Genomic DNA, 20,693 nt, shown 5'->3' with positions numbered 1-20,693 from the left:
CTAGCCACAGTCAATTTGTTTACCATGAAGGTGGAGGGTTGTGGAAAGACAACAGGGGAGAGATTGGGAAGGGCTGCCATAAAGCGTTAGCACGCTTGCATGTGAACTCGAATATTAGGTGTCATGAGTACAGAAGGCGGAAAACAAAAGTGACATCAAACAGATGCGAGTTCCCATGTGGGCTGGACCGGTGGATAAGGGAGGGAGAAAGGCCTCAGTGCTGCTCCTAATCAATACTGAGCACAAGGCATCAAGAAGCAGCCAGAGGCAGTGGGCCAGGCCAGCCGGCCTGTAGCCAAGGACCGGCCACGTTGCGCAGCAGCAGCAAGCTAGGCCCCACAGCAAAGAAGCCCCATGGTCCCAGACCTGCCCGAAGCCTAGGCCTGGTGACAGGGAGCGTGCCGCGGATTCAGAAGGATTCTGTTCCCCCCGCCCGCCACCCCTCGTGGAGCTCAGCTTTAGCTCTTCTCTGCTTCCTGGTCTCCCCAGACAACCAGGTTGTCAAGGCCACTTTCCATTCTGCAGGCCATCCCAGAGGAAGACTGACATGCACAGACGAAGAGTTCTGTTTACAGACCCCTCTTTGATACTGGAAAATGATTGCGTAAACAGCAACACAACGCGAAAGCTCAGGGAAGCACATCACCTGACTGATGACTACTTTGATTCACGTTCCGTATGGCGAGGCGCCGCTCCCCCTTTCCCCACGTGTGTTCTTTCTCTTTTCCTGTGGCCCAGCAGCGTACGCGTGCGTGTCCATCACCTCATCGTCTACTGGGGAGCACGTGCAGGAGGCCGGCCAACACAGCTAGAGGTTGGGCTTGTCTGGAGTTGAGGTCGGTGTGACACTAGGAGAGGACTGGAGCAGGATATCAGGATGTGAATACATTCGATGTTTTTTTCTTGTTTTTGTTTTTTACATAAAAAGGGGTTCAAACCCCTCATGTTCGTCCAGAAAAGAAAACAAGATAAGGAAAAACAAAGCCACCTCAACACTATTCCTTTTCCTTTTTTTTTTCTCTCTCTCTCGACCCGCCGCCCCCCCCCCCCCCCCCCCACGCACACACACACACACACACACACTTTTGTATCTTTTTTTCTTAGCCCTTTTTTGCCATTTTTATTCACAACTCAAGAACATACTCACAATTCCCCAGGAGGGCAGAGCAGAATAAAAGTGGAGATTCTCAGCACACATTGTGCTATAAAGAGCTTTGTTTCTCACTGCAGTTTGCCTTGAGTTGCCTTTGTGTTCTTTAAATGTTTACACAGAACAGCTTGGGGGCTTGAAACGCACTGATGTATGGTCCAAAAATACCACGTCGATTGCTTTAGTCGCTGTTGATAAAGGTAACATGGCCATTTTGTGAGCAGTTTTGAAAGGCTTTTTTAACAGTGCCTGTTGGAATGCTGCAATGCTCAAATACATCTTAGCTCATTCATCAAATCCATGTTTACGGTTTGCGTGTGTGTGTGGGAGAGGCCACGGAATAAAAAATACTTGGACTTTTTCTACCCCTTAATCCAAGGTTGTTTTCTCTTTTATTTTGTGATCCCACTTCAAGCCCAATCTCAAAGCCATTTCTTTTTCTCTTTCTTAATAGTAGGAGATGTGCCTTCAGGTCCTGTGACAGATTGATTAGACGTTTTGCCTAGTGAGTTAATATGTGTGGAATTTAAGTCCCTTCTTCCCTGAAGCTCCTCTCCTGTCAGTAAACAAGCTAGTGTGGAGAGAGGAAGCCTCGCTCTCCTGATGCCGGGGCACCAGCCATCATAATGGGCCCTAAAATAATGGGCTCTCTCCTCAATCAAAGTATGCATTAGGGCAGCTGCTCATTCTGTAGTCAATCATATCACATATATTTCTGTCTAAATTTTTCATTTGAGGTGAAAAGATTTGCACTGTGGATTGGTCTGTTGATAGAAATGGAGGATACAAAAAAAAAACCGCATCTTTAAGTTTCACATCCTTTGTCAAACTGTCAAAACAACTCCAACAAATACTTAGTGCTGGGTGAGTCCAAATAGCTGAATGTGTAATATAGCTTTTCCACTTCAACAGAGCACTGTTGAAATGGCAGTAGCAAGTCTTAATTCCTGTGGGCTGGTATTCCATGGCAACATGACAAAACCCTGGTGGGAGATAGGGCTCTCTGTCCCATGCAAACAGCCATTATCCTAACCCTGCGGGTACATGGCAATTACTGGGCATGGGGTGTGTGCCAAACCCCACAGTCCAAACTAATCTGATTACATTTCCATTATGAACTATAAACACAGTTTTTCTGCTTGACTGAGTCTGTTTAAAAGCCTCCTGAAGCGCTATCAGTGAGAATGTGGAGACGCTATTGTTCTTTTGAAATAGACCAGAATGATTTGTCACCGTTAGCTAAGATTTACTGACTTTTTCTTTTTTTTATTACATTGAAGGTTGAAATATACCAACATGTCAGTCTTTTTTTTCTCTCCAGAGGTCTACGGGCATTGCAACAGTCTCACCTAATTCTGTTACAGTAAGACACATTCAGTCTTGGTGAACGTATTCCACTGTGTGGCGACATGAATAAACATGTGTAGACAGCAACACAAGTAGCCTGGGAGAAGCAGGCAGCCAAACACACAGTCAGGCACTAAACAGACACAACCATTCTGATTAGGTAGTCAGGCTGTCACCCAATTTCACCTGAGGCTGTGTGTGCATGTGTAAGTGTGTGTGCATGTGTGTGTGTGTGTGTGTGTGTGTCACTAGCATTTCTGGGCACACACAGAGCTGGGAAGAAAACAAGCATTTGGTCCAAATTTCAGCAGACATCTGTTGGCTCTCTAGAGCACCAAAGACATGTAATTAAATATGTGTCACCAAACAGGGAGATAAATATGCGGTGTATGTAATTACAATACAGCGTTCTCTGAGGTTACAGCAGCTCCCACATCATAATGGTCCATATGGGAGATAGAAACCTAGGCTTCATCAAGCTGCTCCATGTGTTGGCCCAGGCATGAGCTTTAGTCATTTACATTGTTCAAGATTTAACAACACACCTAAAATCTAGTGCCTGACAGTGGTAAGCCTTCGGAAGTGCTAGCATCTGTGATTGTATAGTGTGCATAATAGATGACTTAATGGATGGACATGGTTGATTTCATAGCATTACTGTAATGTGGGAATAAACCATGCTGAATGCTTTTGTAGAGTTCATAGGTGACTGTTTTGTATGAGAATAATGTTGGAGATGAGAGTGTATGAATTGATTATTCTTTATTCCTTTTCCAGCTCTCAGTGTGTGTGTGTGTGTGTGTGTGTGTGTGTGTGTGTGTGTGTCACTGGCCCAGCTACAGCATAAATTATTATCTTGTGCCTGCATAAGGCCAGGGAGTTTTAATCACACAAGGATTTATCAGAGTGTTTAAACAAATGCCTTTTTGTAAGCATGGTGGATTATCATAAGATTTAAAGATTGGAAAATGTCTGACATCTGTCAAACTGCATAATATTGTAAGGCTGGAAGAGCATTTTGGATGTGAATTGGCAGAATGTCTTGGCTATCTAGATCAAAGCTCGATACAGACAGACAGAAACGCCCCTGAACACATACTGTTTGTGCACACAGGCCATTTTGGTAGGGGAGGTTAGAATTGGAACAAACAGCTTAAGTGATTGTGTGTGTGTGGGGGGGGGGGGGGGTAAGGAAGGAGAAAACTTCATGCCTGCATTCTTGTTCGTAGCATTTAAATGAAGGGTCTAAAATGGCCTGCTGTGCGCTGCCCACCGTCACAGATCGCTCCCTCTGTGGACTCCAGCAGGTATCCCCGTGCGAGCTGTAGCACAGCGCGCTACCTTACACAGCGGGAGCGGCTCTCAGCGCCGCTGGAAAAACAAGTTCCCGCCACCTCCAGCTCCCCCAGGGACCTCCTCCTCTGTCGTTGCGTTCCCTAATTTATGGAATCCGGGGAGCTCCGCGCCTCTTCGAGGACAGTAGGGAGCATCTCGCTTCATGCAGAAACACAGTTCCACTGCCGCTCATTAGCCAGACTATTCTAGAACAAACAAGGAGGCCCCATGGGGAGTGGAGCTGCCGCTGTTTCACAGGCTGCAGCCCTCTCTGGCTCGGTCTCAGGCTAGACCACCCTCCGCGATGGGGACACAGTCTTCACAACGAGCTGGAGGCTCTGATTGGTTATCAGCAGGCCTCAAAGGGGCTCCAGACCCATTCAAAGCCCAGGCAAACAGAGAAGTGGAGCTCTCACCAATGCTAATGCGTGCCCAGGGACACTGATGGGCTTTAAAGACAAATGGCAGGATGAGAAGGACGTCTGTTTGGGGAGAAAAGGTAAGCCCTTGTGGAGCAAGTAGACCCCAGAAAGGCTTGACGGTGCCTCACAGACTCCAGTCATGTTAGCTCCGGAGCAGAATGGGGAGAAGTGATATAGACGGACTGTGCTTGGCATAATAAGAGATGTCTCAAACCAGGCTGTGAGCACTCCTCATATTTGAATATGGCCTGTTTCGTGAGGAACAGGGACAGGGATAATGCTGTTTTTTTGCCACTTCAGTCCTTGTAGTATTTCTGATAATAACATGCGCTGTGTGGAAAGGACTCTTTGATATTCACAAACCACCAAGGCCATCTCTTCTGGGTCTATAGAACTCTGTGAGTCAGCTTGTCATATGTCAAGCATCTAGCCTCTCTGATTGGCTTTCGTAATCTTTGGTGGAAACCTTTTGAACCTCCACAACAAAATGTGCACATTATCTTTGTCTCCTCACCCCATCAGCCTTCTACTTGTCTACCTTTCTCTCGCTCTCTCTCATTTACAATTCATCCTTTTTTCCCTTTCATTTATCCCTTTACAGATTATGCTATTAATACTTCAAATGTATTTTTCCATCCATGATGAAGGTAAAGAGGATGTAAATAATGACTATGGTCAATGTACAGCTGAAGCACCAATGATATTAGGTCCAGTGGCGTTCTAGATAAATCATATGTCAATCATGTTATTGATATGTAAATACTGGAAAGGTTTTGTTTCCGAAATGAATATTAAACGTGAACGCTGTCTATGGCCACTATGATTCAATTTGGGGGAAACAAGTTAATTTTACTAGTTCAATATCAAATACTGAATTACTTTTAATTTGTGAAACATTAACGCCATTCATATCTGCACACCGTGCGAGGTTCAGACATTGGACGGTAACCTGGGAACCAGACCTACTGCTTAACAGTGATACGGAAGCTCACCAGCATAATTCATTGATGCAGAATTCCATGATCTTTCCGTTATTGGAATTTACAGTTGGGGAATACGGCTGGAAGGGTTTCAATCAATAATTCTTTACGAGCTTACTTGTAATGCTTCAGGCAAACTAATCTACGCAAATTAATACAATTCTTGTAACTGTACAGAATTGGTTATTAATCACTGCAAAGTGTGCGGCATGTGGCCCCAACAAGTAAGTGAACTGTCCGGTCGCATGCAGGTTACCTGTTTATCAGTAAACCATGTTTCGCCTGCTGATATGAAAATACACATATATAACATTGAATCCTTACCTTGAGCATCTGTTTGGTGGAGACACATAGTTGTCATCAGAATCCAAAAGGAGACCCACGTCTGCACAAATGAAAACCCGAACATGGTCCCCGACAGTGCCAAACCAGCCGCGCGCGTTCGCCGTCTCCACGTTGGAAACATGTTGCTCGGTGGCCACAGCCTCCCGTGAGAGCCCTGGCTCCAGTCCTAGTCCTGCTTGAAACTATGATCACCGATGGTGAGTGAGTCTAAGAGCTTAATGCGTGCTCGGGCTCTAGGTATGCTTTCCGTTGAATAGAGACCCTCTGGACTAGTCCCGCATTAGCAAGGCGGAGTCAGTCGAACTACTGATTCGCGCGTCTATGGAAGATGGGAAACATCACTGCAGGCAGAGTTGGAAGTGGGAAATATTGCAACGTGATGCACTGATACTATTTAAGTGGTAAATGAGGTGGAATAATAAGTGCGAAATTATCTGTTGATACTACAAATATGTTATAATGTATGAATTGATTAGGATTCATTTGAAATAATGAATAACCATTTATTATCAGACATTAAAATATCAAACTAGCCTCCATAGACCCTAGATGGTTGCCTGATTATTTGAATGAGCCTCGAAGACTACAAGAATGTGGTGTCATATCTGAGACAGGTGCCAACATTATTTTAATGTTTAAAAAGAAAATGTTTCACTTGAGTTTATAGTAAGTAGAAGTCGGCATTGAGCTTTTCATAAAAGTGTACAATGTATTCGTGTAACGAATAAGCGATAAGCAAGTGCCAGTGGACTTCTGTGGTCTCCACATCATTGTGGTCTGTGCGCACAAACGATAATCTGTAGAATAAATTGTGTCCTTTGTAAAATGCTGTCACCATGCGGTCTATGATGGTAAGGGATTCGTACAAGGCTACCACAAAGCAGCGTTTCTACGATGTAGCCATACATGAGTGGTCCAATTGAACATTAAGACATGGATGAAAATATAATTAAAACGTGTTGATAATATATGTGTTTGCACTGAAATGTTTATTGGTATTCAAACAGGCAGTTCAGTAGGAATATGTGAGCCTGGTCCATAGGGGGGAGGAGGATCAAAGCATATGTTTTATGTGATCAGACGAGAAGCTGAAAACAGATGAGGGGGCAAGAAAGTGATAAGATCAGCTTTGTTGCTCTTCACTGCCTTAGAACTGCAGGGAGAAACATGTTGCACGAGCAGCAGAGAAACAGAGCCGAGTCAGTACTACTAATACCTCACATCGCTGCACAGACTCCAGAGGCACCCGAAGCACAATTAGAAAGCAGGGTTAACGCATGGGCAACTGCGCCAGTGTAAAAAGGAACCGCTAAGTAGGAGGACAGGGAAACCATAAGCCGGGTCTGGCTCAGTTGATAAAAAAACGTTGTACTTTTATACCCCGGTAGATTTGTTGTCTTAAAACCATAATAGGGGTTCTACTTCCGAGTAGCAGATAACAGTGTTATAGTTTTGTTATACCTTAACATGTGTGTGCTCATTCCGTCTTTCATTCTCGCGACCCCCCATCACCAATACCAGTAGGCAGATCCTCTCCCCAGCGCTCGAGAACACTCACAGCTGCTGAGGACTCACTTTTTGCTGAGTCCCCCCCCCCCCTCTTCCCCAATTACCCCTCCATCCCTACCTCCTCCCCCCATCCCCTTGCTCGTTTCTCCCATCCCAACCCCATTCCCACCAACCTCCTCTCACTAATGATGTGCTGATTATGAGCCTCTTAGGCCGGCGGATTGCTCTCCAGTCTCATTCACATGCAGTGGAAAATTGCTGCTGTCTTGGCGCTCTCCCGCTGCGTGTACCAGGCAGGTCGACATTAGCAGGCTGCTCGGAACAGGGCTCATGTGTGGGGGCAGGTGCACTTTTCTGCTGCCTGTGAGTGTTCTGAAGGAGGTGAGACACAGACCCCCTGCTGGGGCCTGCCTTGCAGCAGAGTGCGGGGAATCACATCGCTTTGTCCGTAAATGTGACGTACGTTGTTACTTTGTGTCAGGTCCAAGGAATACATAGCAATTATTTATATGCATATATTGAAAATAAACCGGCATCCCTTTATAGTGATGTTATTGTTGTTGTCATGTATTGTCCAGTAATATAACCAAATTTCACTAAAAAGTTTACATAATACTTAAATGACACTTCATAAATTAGAGTTTATGTATTGTATATAAGTTTCAATGTTTATTGTGTATTACCAATGATCATCCACACATGAGGTTGTCCAAAGCACAAAGAGAAGGTTTAGACAACTGAACCTTCGACCACCAAAAGAACAGCCATTTGTCAGCTAAATTCATACAAATCACGCTATAAACCAGTGATTGCACCTCGATTTTTATTGACCAGCTTTCCATCTGGCTGCCTGGTGTGTCTTTGTGAGGACGGACCTTTGCAGATGTGGGGTAGAGATGAAATTATAATTGCTGTTATCAACGATGCTATTTCATTTCACCCTGTGTAGCCTTTCACTTTGGGCTTCTGTAGTATGGTGGTTGATGTTTTGATTTGACACAGATGTTGCTTTTGTGTCATGTTGATTTGTCAATATTCACGAGGTCTCTCTACCGTTCTCTCACTTTCCCTCTTCCGCTTTCTCTTGCTCTCTTCTCTCTTGTTCTCTCACACACACAATCGCACGCAGTAAGTACACACATTGAGCACATACTCAGTCACTGGGTGATGTTGCATCATTACTCTTGGGGCCACAGATACTGCTGTGAAAATCAGATTTTTCACCAGTAACAAATTATCACACACACAACCCTATCCTTGGGACACTTGTGAAGTCCAGCTGCAAATTGAAATGTGAAAAATACGACCAAACCATGACCACAAGATTAAACTCCCCCTGAGCATTGACATCACCAGTCGGCTCTGTTGCTCTCTATGTTGTCTCACCACAAACATACATTTTCGCCGGCCAGCTCATTCATTATACGTCAAAATGTGTAAACTGTTTTAATCATTGGAATATAAAGTATCAGAATTCAGTTCTTGCCATAGCAACAAAGGAGCATACTAAAATTAAGTACAGTATCTTATCAATTCACACTCCACTGAGTACTGTAGAACAGATTGAGTAACCCTAGTGGCTTGATCTATATTTGTTTGTACTTAAGTGGAATAAAGATTGTCACGTGAATCGTCATGTGAATTGAAGGGGACAATTGTACTGTCTGGAGAAAGAATGTTAATTACGCTAACGCTCAGTTACGTTTACCATCATTAAATAATATGATTTATTGAGGAGCATTTGACTCCAGTCTTTAAGCATTGTGCATAATGCAAAACAAGTGCCCCTGGAAACACTCTCCCATGAGATCTTTGAAGACTTTCAAGACTCAAAAACTGAACAGCTTAATCCAGAACACCTCAGAGACACTCCACTACCTAGATTTGCAACAATGTGGGAATGATTGAAGCTCTGCCTACCTCATGGCAGTTTCTTGTCCAGCTTTCGTACCAAAATCACACCCTCAAGTGTGTGCATAAATGTACAGGACATTCCACCATTATGCTACACTGAGTGTTTATCAATGCAACATAGATATCTATCCTGTCCCCATTGTGTTGTGCAGTGTTGACCGGTGAACATCTCTTAGATTTTTAACGCTGAAAGCGGCAGTTTATTCTGAATCTCATTAGAAGAATGTTGACTGCTCTCTCTCAGTGCTGCAGGACTGATGTAATGTCTGAAACTCCTCGCTAACACATCATTTCTGGAAAAGTGTCGTTGTCAGGGAGAACAGGCCAAAGTGGCTGGGCTTCATCTCTATAGTTCATTTCCTCCCAAATGGGGGAGGCACTCTAAAATAACCACTTGCTTCTTTTTATAACTAAACAAAACTTGGCACTCAACACACAAAGCTTGATAAATGTAATGTGACGAATGCAATAAGGCTAATAGGGAAATAAAGAAGGAGTGTAATTAAAATCCTTGTCTTCTTAGACAAGTTTGATAGCTCATCAGTCTCTAAAGGTCAGCTTTTCATCTCCATATTTCGCTCACTCAGTAGGTAATTAAGGGAGCTATTTACATACAGTACAAAATTATATCTTGTTTTACAGCCACTCCACCACTGTGACTTTCTGCTCAAGCATCCTCCTCACCCAAATCCCCTCTGCTTAGTGAGTCTGAAGCCATATCATGGCATTCACACACAGGTTCCTGGGGCACAGGAGAGATTACGGGGACTGAATAGAGATTTGCAGGCATGAAGTCTCTTGCCATTTTACACTGGCCTCTCCAAGAGAAAATCTGTCTCTGTACCCTCTCAGGCATCTGTCTCCTCATCGTACCCTTCTCTCTGGTGTCCAATACACTAGAAGTGTGGCAACATAAATAATCCCAAACCAAATAAAGCAAAGAAAACAGAAACCTCTCAGTGCAGATTATAAACACTGTTTACAAATCACTTTGGATGAACGCATCAGCTAAATGAATTATATTTTCCGGGTGTGGCATCTAATATTAGGTCAGGGGTCTGTCATGCGGCTCATTACAGGCTGAGCTGTGTTTCTATCAGCAGAGTCACTTCCTCAGAGCTTCCCAGTGAATAACAAGCAGAAGCAGCCCTGGTCAGGACATAGCTAACCTCCAGCATCAAGGGAACCATGCAAGTTGTTTGTCTGACTTGTCTGCTTGTCCCTCATGGAGGAGGTTGTGTTCTGTCCTCTGGCTACATGATTCTGAGTGCATGCAGGATCAACTGTGGGTGTGAGTGAGGGTTTTTAAACCATGGTCGTGCAGGAGACTATAACATTGTCTTGGAACATTCTGCTCAAGTTAAATGAATGTTAATTGAACGATCACTTGGAATTAAAAAAGGATAAATCCCTGAATAGCTCAAAAACAATAATACAATTATTATAAATAAAACAAACAATGAATGAATGAATGAATAGTGTCATAGTGTGAATAAATTCAGACTATTTCTTTAATTTCATTCTCTTATAGTCTGGCCTACAGTAGGCATGCCCGTGACTGATGAGCAGTAAACGTGATTACCACTATGTCTAATGTAATTATGAGGCTGCAGACAGAAAACAGCACCATGCCTTCTCCTCCGCCTCGCCGCAATCACGCTGTGATGAGCATATGACGATAGCAGGGACTTCAGGAGCAACGCGTCATATGTAAAATCTTGAATGCCAAAGCCGTGATGTTTCAAAAGAAAGTCAAATACTCGTGATTCAGTGTGTGCCAAAAATCCACCAGAGGAGTTACTGTATTCAGAATAACCTGCACCTGTAACAGACCCAGCCTACATAAAAAAATGGTGCTTCCATTTTAAATGAGACAATTTAGCCATGTATCCTCTCTGAGCTTGGATAATTGTCTTTGAGGCCAACAGTAAAAAAATTAGCCCCTTAAGAGAGGGAGCAATGGTGTATAACACATTAGAATGATCCTGATAGTCCTGTTAATGGGGCTTGAAACACTGCCCGTTTCCTCTATCTAATTTAATGGACCATAGAATATCAAGGGGACCTTATCACAGTAGGCCGGCACATTTCGTAAGATTTGCCATAAAATGACATATTGATTTTAGTGAGCCTGTACCAGCACTGTGTCTACGTTTTCTGAATTGCAAGATGAATGTTAGATTCCCCTTTTGATGAATGGAGACACTGGAATATAGTACAAGCCAAACTCCAGAGCTGTTGGAGTCTCCAGATAGGTTTCTGGCCCTGGATACACTCTTCTTATTAACCCCACACACACACACACACACACACACACACACACACACACACACACACACACACACACACACACACACACACACACACACACACACACACACTCTTGCAGTACATTTGTAATTGGGTCTCTCGGCCAGGCAAGGTTAACAAAGCAACCATTATTTTCATCAGAGAGGCCACTTGAGTTCATTATGGACTGCTCTTGTGAATTTGTTCATTAGGGCCACAATTAATACGCCCAGAGACGTCAGGAGCTTTATAGAAATAGAGACAGGCATTAGTAGACATGCTCTAATGGGTGAACTGTTTATTTACTTTTCTAATTAGCTCCAGTATTTTGAGTTGCATTCAGTAAACATGTAGGTATCCTATCAGGTAACTGTCACCTGACTACATACAATACTATTTAAATGTAGTCATTTAGCAGACGCTCAGAGCGACTTACAATAAGTACAGGGACATTCCCCCAAGGAAAGTAGGGTGAAGTGCCTTGCCCAAGGAGACAACGTCATTTTGCACGACCGGGAATCAAACCGGCAACCTTCTGATTACTAGCCCGATTCCCTAACTGCTCAGCCACCTGACTATCAACCAAGCCCTAGTTTGGTGCAGCTTATTCGACTCAATAGTACCATATTTCATACTTATGATGATGCACAGATATTTCCACCTCAGGCAGTGTCAGAGGGCGGACTTGGGTCTTGTTACTGCCTTCAGTCAACATACCAATGCCTTAGTAGACCCATGACTTAAGCCTTATTCTGGAATCCTAGGATGAAGTCTGGAACAACATCAGGCCCATTCAATCAAACGGACACTACCAATCAGGGGGAGCATTTGAAAATGACCTCAACCTCAACCCATTGAGCGGAACATTTAGAAGTAGATTTACTCCCTGTAACATAAATGTCTGATCATTTAAGTTAACACGTATCATGTAGGTTACCATACCAAGCCGACAGCTTTAACCTTTCACCTTTAATCGTTCAGATTGACTTGTTCCTTTTACCGTGACCTGCGCTTCCTACCCACGGTCAACATCCTGAAATACTTCTCATTTTCCTCCCGTCTCTCTTCCTCTCTCTTTCTATATCTCTCTTGCTCGCTCTCTCTCGCTCTCTCTTTTGCCCAATCTCATTCTCCTGGCGTCTAAACACCTCCAAATGTCAAGTAGCAGCTGCCAGTGCCTTGCCATTCCACTCACTGCCCATAAATCGGGGGGGTAATTCTCTACCTCTCCTCTATAGTGTGTAAATCCTTTCTCGGACAGAGCGCTGGGCCGTTTGATGAATGAGCGTGACCTGGGATAGACTTCCAGCCAACACCTACGGAGCTGCGGAGACAGCAGAGTGAAGCTAGCAAGCCTCTCCTTCTGCGTCAAATGATGGAGCGACATTCGTTGGCTAGGTGTTGCTCATATACTACGAGGAATTTGTTCTAACCGGTGTTCCTTTTAGAACACATCAATAACTTGAATTGAGATTTTGGAACTGAACACTGTCATGTTGAAATGACAGTTGGGGATAGACGAACATGAACGAAATTTGACTTAAATGAGGTCTTACAATTTTGTGAACCGTCTGGGGTTTGACTATAAATGGGGGTGGACGTTTTCGTTTCAAAAGAAGCAGAAGAGTTTGGAGGGGTGGCAGAAGCCTGGTCTGTAGCCAAGCCTTATCAACGTGTGTTGTGTCTAATGAGGAGGAATGAAACGGTGCACAGCCAACGGCTAACAGACAGTTATTATTTTGTGCCTCATTAATAGCAGCTGCTTGAGCAGGCTAAATTGATCTCCATGTCAACACACATTATCCAGTCAATCCCACAGATCGACTGCACACAGAGAAACCAATCGAAATCGATTCCCTGCCTCCCCCCCTTCCAGGGCGGCGGAAAGACAGAGACACACTTCCTAGATGTCAAGTGCCAAAAGCACTTTTTCAGAAAGACAACTTGATGACATCTTCAGAGGATTCAGTCTGGCTTGGCACTTGTCCATTACTTTGACCACTCAATGAAAGTGCTACAGATCGCATCCATCATTATGAAACACGTCCATCAGTCTGTCTTTCTATCACTTCTCTCTGAATAATCGTCGTTTGGAAGTGAATACTGCACCTTGTCAGTGATGATGGCCAACCGAAGTGAGGCTTCAACTAAGACATAATAGCATGCTGGAAGCAGTACAAATACATTTTCATTTTGTGGTCATGTGGGAGAAAGATTTACAGTTGAAGCCATTTAGACCGGAGGCTAGTCCTTATCCTTTAGAGATTACCTCAAAGCTGTGTTTTCCCACAAAACATCCACATTACATAAATCCTCCATACACCATACAGTAGCATTTCAATCCACACTGATGGTGTCACACAAAAGACCCGCAGCTCACATTAGGCTCCCCACTGCATTTCTCGCAGGAGGCGTTCATATTGTTCCAACAAATGTTTTCTATGACCTCTCTCCTTCCTCCCTCCTCACCCTGCTCCACTTCCTTCCACATTCTCTCCTCCTCCTCCTCCTCCTCCTCCTCCTCCTCCTCCTCCCTCTAACAGGAGATCTTTACCCAACAATCAGGAGTCTGGCTCCAACCCAGCTGAGAGGAGGAAGAACACCAGTCCCTGAAGCACAGGGAGAGGGAGGGGCTGGGTGGGGTGGGGTTGGAGAGGGTTGTGTGGTGGTGGTGGTGGTGGTGGTGGTGGGGGGGGGTGTACAGCTTCCAGAGGTGAAATACGAGTGTCTTGCCAATCCAAATGAAATGCTGGAGTGGCCAGTTACGCAGTGTGCCCCCCATCCTGCGATATATCACGCAGCACTGCCATCTTCCCCCTGACAGCCACGGTAAATCTCCCAGCGGTTTTACTGTTTAAACTGTTATTCATTGCTCAGTGCCAGAATCCCTAGGAGCCAGGTTGTGGAGGTAGGTGTATGGACACTGGGGTACAATCACGCCAACGCTATTTGAATGGCTGGATGTGACTGTGAGTACTAGTAATGGAATGTTTTCACTCAGTTGACTCCGTTGAACACAGTTATAAAAAAAACACCCGAGCTCAGTTCTCTTAACACGCCCTTGCATCCGGACTCTGTGAACTGAAGAAACGTGTGTTGCGTGTGTCCATGCGTGTGTTTGTGTGTGTGTGCAGGTGTGCTTGGGGTAAAGTACAGCAGTTATCAGCTCGTAATACAATTATCCTGACACTAAGTGAAGGGCGCAGAAGGATAGCAGAGGTGGAACACGATATTCCATTAGCAGGTTGACACTTACCACCCATGTAAATTAATTATCCACTATTACCCTATCATCATTCTAAACTGTCTAGCCAGTACACCTACATATACAACTCACTGTTATCTTCTTTTCCTAATTATGCTCATATTGCAGAACAGTGTGTTTTTCCATAATCCTACTGTGGGAGAACACTTGGCATGAGTATTTGGGATGTGAACGGAACGATCGTGGATCTTGTGTGCAAGAGGGATCTGGCTGTTAGTGGGAGGGGTAGACGGAGGGAGAGGTGAAAAATGTTAGTCGCCCTTGGGTGCAGTGGGGCCTACTTAGTGCATGAATAATGTAATGAAATCACTCTTGATTTATTCAACAATAAACGCACCTCTTCGGCAGAGTGGCGTCTTCCGAGGGTCAGTGTGTGTGTGTCGTGTGTGTGTGTGTGCGCGTGTGTGCGCGCGTGCAACGATGCAAGCGTGTTCACACGGCAGCGTACGTCTGTTGACATATGAACGGAGGTACACAGTAGTGCATGCTTGTGTGCGTGCGCTACCCTAAGGTGTGTGTGTTTGTGAATGAGTGAGTGAGTGAGTGAGTGAAGGGGAGGGGGAACATGCTGCTTTCTGGTCTCATCACAGGTGACGGCCGTGTAGTCTGCTGACACCTGTCTTCCATCAACTCCCCCCCCCCCCCCCCCCGTCTGTGTCCCCATATCTCACAGCTGTGTCATGTCATCCATTAATGGATGCCCCAGGGCCAACAAAAACACACTAAAGCCTTTTATTACTGTCTCTTCCCTATTGGAGCCTTCAAGGTCATATCTACAGGACAGTCATTCAACTGTCATTCTCAGAATGCTGACGTTTCTGTTATAAAGAATGTGTATGTGTGTGTGTGTGTGTCTGTATAAAGAGATAGAAAGAGGGAGAGGGAGAGAGAGAGAGAAAGCATCTATTCCTTGAAATTGCTCTTGAATGCTTTCTGAAGTATTCCGTTCCCGATAATGTGCGTGGGCCAGAAGCAGGAAAATTAGCATCCAACTCCCAGAGTCACCGACGCAAGCTTTACGCAATAAAACCTTGATGGAACAAAGAGGGAATCTGTTTGAGAAAATGTGTCAGTTCTAGAAGGTTTTCATGCATGCTTTCCAAGATCAGAGACCCCCCCCCAGGCCTTATCTGACCTTACTAACCTTAATCAGCGTCGTTGAAGTCTCCTTGTGTTCCAGACTTGTTTTCTCTATAGGCACAGTGACATATCATTGTGCCGAAGCGGCAGAGCAGTAAACAGATAAGGAGAGAGATTAGTACTTGGACTTAGAGACTGGATAAAACTCAGCATCACAACATGACTCTGAGCATACTTGCAGATGAGTCGAAACAAATCAGCCAAAGAAAAGAGCTTTCTCATCACTGGTGAACCATCTGACGGATCCCGTAAAGCCACAGGACCTCGAGAACGAGGGAGCTCTCCAGTCTTTTCCCTGAACCTGAAGTGAGTAGTCTTGCGTGTGTACATTTCTGTGTGTAAACCCGGGATCCATGGGGCTGCAGTCCTGCAAGCCGTCCTGCCCCAGTCCACAGCTCACCGAGGAGGAGGCGGTCGGGCAGGCTGGCTGCTCGTGTGACCACAAGCAGTGGGACCACTGCTCTGACCGCTGCTGTGACCTGTGCTGTACGCTGTGCCTGGATGTGTGCTGCGGTCTCTGCTCGCGGGACTGCGGCTACACCTTCTGCACCCTCTGCCTGGGCGTCGTGCAGAGCTTCAGCTCTTTCTCCACCTCCGACCCGTCCGAGACCCCAGAGGCAGAGCGTGAGTCCGTGCCGTCCCTTTAAATCTTCCAAGTTGTCGCTGTGTCGAGCGTCATGTGTTTGTCCTCGCTGAGCCTAATGTTGTCTTATGGCTATGTGGTTTGTGTTGAAGAGGTCATGCTTGACGCTGGATGCCGTGCTTGATGGGGTTGTGTCAGACACAAAACTGACATATTCTCGAGAGGCATTCAAGGACCCGGCTGATTGGTCAGATCAAACAGGTACAAGCTTCAAGCTGCAAAGCTCATTCAATCTGTTATGGACACGTTTTCAACATTAGCAAACTGAAATTGTGCGAATCGACAAAACACAAAGTTAAACTTCAGTTACCTAAATGGTACATTGTGTAGCCAAATGACACCAGTTCAAATGGAGCCGATTTAGTTTTTCATGTCCTTTTTAATCCACGTTGACCCCTAAAAATCTGGCCAGGCCTGTAGAATGTGGCACCACTCCAGACGAGTTCATTGTTTACATCCGACTGCATTCCGGAGATAGCATACGACACGCTGTAAGCTGCCCCGTCCCCAAGCCGTGTGGACAATAATATCTTTCACTTGGATTTCATTATCAACATGAACTTGCTAAAGTGATGACTCTTAAGGCCTCTTTAGCTTTTTGGCAGCTTGACTTAATAATACAAAACTTGATAGAACCAGGTTTCCATCGACTGAAACCCACATTGTGCCCGCAAGCAAACACAAGCACACACTTGCTCTGCTACACCACAGGAGCGCCGTATAGGGGGAAAAGTTAAGCCAATTCCAAGGGCCCCTGACTGACAGGGGCCCCAACAAATTGAAAAACTAATAGAAATTGTACTTTTTTTTCAAAAAAAAATTCCTGGCGGCGCCCCTGCTACACCCAATTATGATGCTCGCGTCACATGGGTGTCAGATGACACATTTAGATTGTACTTGTAGCCCGTGTTGTCGGTGTGATTTGTGAAGGAACAAGCTGAAAAACCTGAATCCACACCCTGTGGAGCTGGTTCATTGTGGAGGTGTGATCGGTGAACACTCTGTGGAGCAGCTGACATGTACACACAACTCCAGAACGACTCGGGAGAGAAATTAGGAATTGAAAAAGGAAAAAATTGTCTTCTTTGTGGAAGGAGTTGACGTCATTGTTATAGAATCGGAAGTAAGGGCAGACAAGGTAAGGTGGGTGAAAGGTCAAAAGTATTTTAAGTTTAGTGTCTACACTAATCTTGGACTTTAACACAAGTCTTGACTTGACTTGCAATAGCATATCAGCAATAGCTTTAGCATTTGATAATAAGACCACTGAAGATAAATATCAGTGATTAGATAGGTGTTGAGTTCTTATGAGTGTCTCATGACATGTCTTATTACACACTATGATCAGGACCTGTACATTGAATGCTTTGCAGGAATTGCCCCGGTTTTATCATAACACATTATACTTTTCAAAGGCATACCGCTACACTGTAAAAAAAGTATCTTAAAATACAAGAAATAATTTTGCTCGACAAAATATCAAAGTTGGTTCCAGTCTAGAAATAAGTAGGCTCTGATAGGCATTTTTAAGTTTGAAATACGTTTTTTTTTTAAAGGCTGGTTTTAAGATTAAATTACTTGATATCAGACTGCTGCAGCACAGTTATAAGTGAAATATACTGAATACTAGCAAGTATTTCTTAATTTGAAAAATTGAATACTTATTTGTAGCACACTGAGAACTGAAAGCTAAGAAACAAGAAAATAAATCACTTAGTCAAGTGGAAATTACTTTATACTAGTCAAGAATGATTATGCTGTTATACTTGAAACAAGTTGGCTCATCTTGAAATAGGTGAGCCTAAACCCAATTTTAATATGCCAAGCATTTTAAATCACACATCAAGGACTGCAAGTGAAATTTCCAAAATGTATTGATAACAGAGAGCATAGTGTAGAAAGAGCTTTCAAGTATTTTGTTGATCAATATCAGAGATCAACAACCTATATCATCTGAATAGGTCAATCCAATGTTGTGGTTGTCACCTCTCATAAATTGATGCAATGACTGACAGTCAAGGGGGCAGTTTGATTGACATGCTGATTGAATCCCTGTGCAGAGAGTGTAGAGCTGGGCCATGGGGTGCTGTTTCAGTAGCGCGGAGGGGGAGGGCGATGAGAAGCACGGCGGCGATGGCGGCGGCTGCAAAAGCTGCTGTCTGAAGACCAGGAACTGTCTGATGAGTGGAGAATGTGGACGGGCGCTTCAGATTGCCAATGTCTGTGCCATGTGTGGCATGTGCATCCGCATGTTTGTCTGTAAGTTGAGAGGTTGCAGCCACGGGGGGGAGAGATCATTCTAGAATATATCAATTCATTGTGCACATACTGTGCGTGTGTTTGTGTGTGTTTTGATCAAGTACCGAGTACAAGATAACTACTGTTAAACTTGTTGCCTACAATTTCTTTTTTTTCAGAGTTATAACCAGATTGTGACTCAACACATTTTCGAACATGTTTGGATACTTCTCACACCACAAAGTGCCTTGAACAAAATAATGTGCAGTACAGCCCTGTTCTTCTACTGGGATCCACCCCACACCACACCAAAGACCCGCCCTGTCTTAAAGCCTTGGAATCTGGTCATGTGCTGGAGTGAAGCAGGAAGTCACAAATACAGCACACATTCCTTACTTCCTGAAAGGACAGACACAAATGCCTCAACACGAACAGCAGCCTTTGTTAAAGACTTGGAGAACTAGCAGGAGCCTGAAAATAAATTCATACTGGCAAACCAACTGCTGCACTACAGGGAGTGCCTGCCCATTACTTAAGAACAATGTCCATGAGCAAGACTAGGAGAGGGAAAGAAAAAGGGAAGGTACAATGTGTTTTGGAAAAGCAACTTTTCACATACTGTATAGAAACCTGAAAAACATGAAATGTTTTATTTTTTGTCACATAGCATTGTGGGTTTTGAGTAAATATCTAAACCTTTTTACCTAACAATCAATAATTGTTACATGTGCTACAGAAGGTGATACCTTTCATTGTACGGCGCTCGTCATTCAGCTAGTTATTATTTGTATTGACTCAGCCAAGGCTGCTGGTTTACTCATTCATAACAGTCGTGGTTATTATCGGAGGATGGCTCGGGGCTCACCCAAGCCCCAGTATCAGCAGAGCCTTGGGCTGGATCAAGAAAGATTGACAGCGAGTAAAAGTGCGGTGCAGCACATCCTCACGAGCTCCCCGTTTACTGTCGTCGGTTCTGCTCTGAGCTTCAGCTAGAGAACGTGCCACAGTGTGTGTTTGTAGATGTCCTGCTCACTGCGTTCTCGCCTTGACTCTGTAGACATGCCTTCCTGACCTGTTGGCTGTTACAGCTGAAGTGGTATAAGGGGAGCTGTTTATCGTACATTCAATTACACACAGGCTGTAAGCTTGCTTTGGAGAAAGGTAATATTTTACTTTTATATTTAATTGATGGATGCATATATCTTTTTTTATTTTTTATGATGCGGTTCCCCAGTTGATTGCTAGTGCTACTGATAGGATATTTGCTCCACTCTGGGATTGCATTGTGTAGGCATTTGTAGCTGGGAATAAATGGAACGAATTAGGATTGGAGGGGATTTGGGGATTCCTGTGCAGCTTTATTGTCGCTTTCTCTAATTATGTATCGTCATCAATATCTGCTGCTACCTTATTGCCAATAATAAAACGTCAACGGACTATACCGTACTTTTGCACAAGCATACATATCAGGCCAATTGCTTGTGTCTTCATTTTATGATGTCGTATACAGTATGATTGCAATCAGGTTTAGTTCTTGTGTGTAGTGTACAGCGCATTAGGGTCTGATTCCAAGAGGGCTATTGTTTGAGCTGCATTCATACACTGTAAGGGCGTGGTGCACTGTAAACACAGCTCCAGCATAATCAGGCCCTCAGTGACCATAGACCAGCCCTGGCAAGTCCAGTAAGATAAACATAATTGACGATTTGTGAGGGTTATTCTTTAGGGTTTTCCTCACTGTCTTTCATGATGTCATTCTTCTCAGTTATCTCTTGCTGACTGCATTTCTCCCACCCCAGCCCCGTAATCACCAGACTGTGGAATCAAGAGTGTGCTGCAAGATATATTATGTCTCATTGAATATTTCAGCACAACTCAGATTGATGGATGCAACGAATCTTTTTCTTTTTAGAGTTTTGTCTGTGTGGTACGTTCTTTTACGAATGTGTCCACTTTCTGTCAGTAATTTATTTTTAGTTTTGTAGACTAAAGGACAGACAAAAAACATAGCATATATGTATTAAATCACAGTTTCACATTGCCATTTTAAACCTTTGTTCGGCACAATCACTTCAAAGAGAAAACACAATAGAAACAACATTTTCCTGCGGAAATC

General features: G+C 44.2%; 1 long non-coding RNA gene across 1 annotated transcript; it reads left to right on the top strand.

Annotated features, from left to right (window-relative positions):
* The first annotated feature begins 17,346 nt into the window (after nt 1-17,346).
* On the top strand, nt 17,347-20,406 carry LOC146253272 (uncharacterized). Its single transcript, XR_014731851.1, has 3 exons — nt 17,347-17,477; nt 18,400-18,598; nt 18,757-20,406. It is a non-coding gene; the product is annotated as an uncharacterized LOC146253272 (long non-coding RNA).
* Nucleotides 20,407-20,693: the final 287 nt, after the last annotated feature.

Source organism: Hypomesus nipponensis, chromosome 17, assembly GCF_054491055.1.
Source record: "Hypomesus nipponensis isolate SF chromosome 17, ASM5449105v1, whole genome shotgun sequence".
Classification (NCBI taxonomy): Eukaryota; Metazoa; Chordata; class Actinopteri; order Osmeriformes; family Osmeridae; genus Hypomesus; species Hypomesus nipponensis.
The sequence above is the reverse complement of the archived record's forward strand: the minus strand, read 5'-3'. Positions and strand labels throughout refer to the sequence as shown.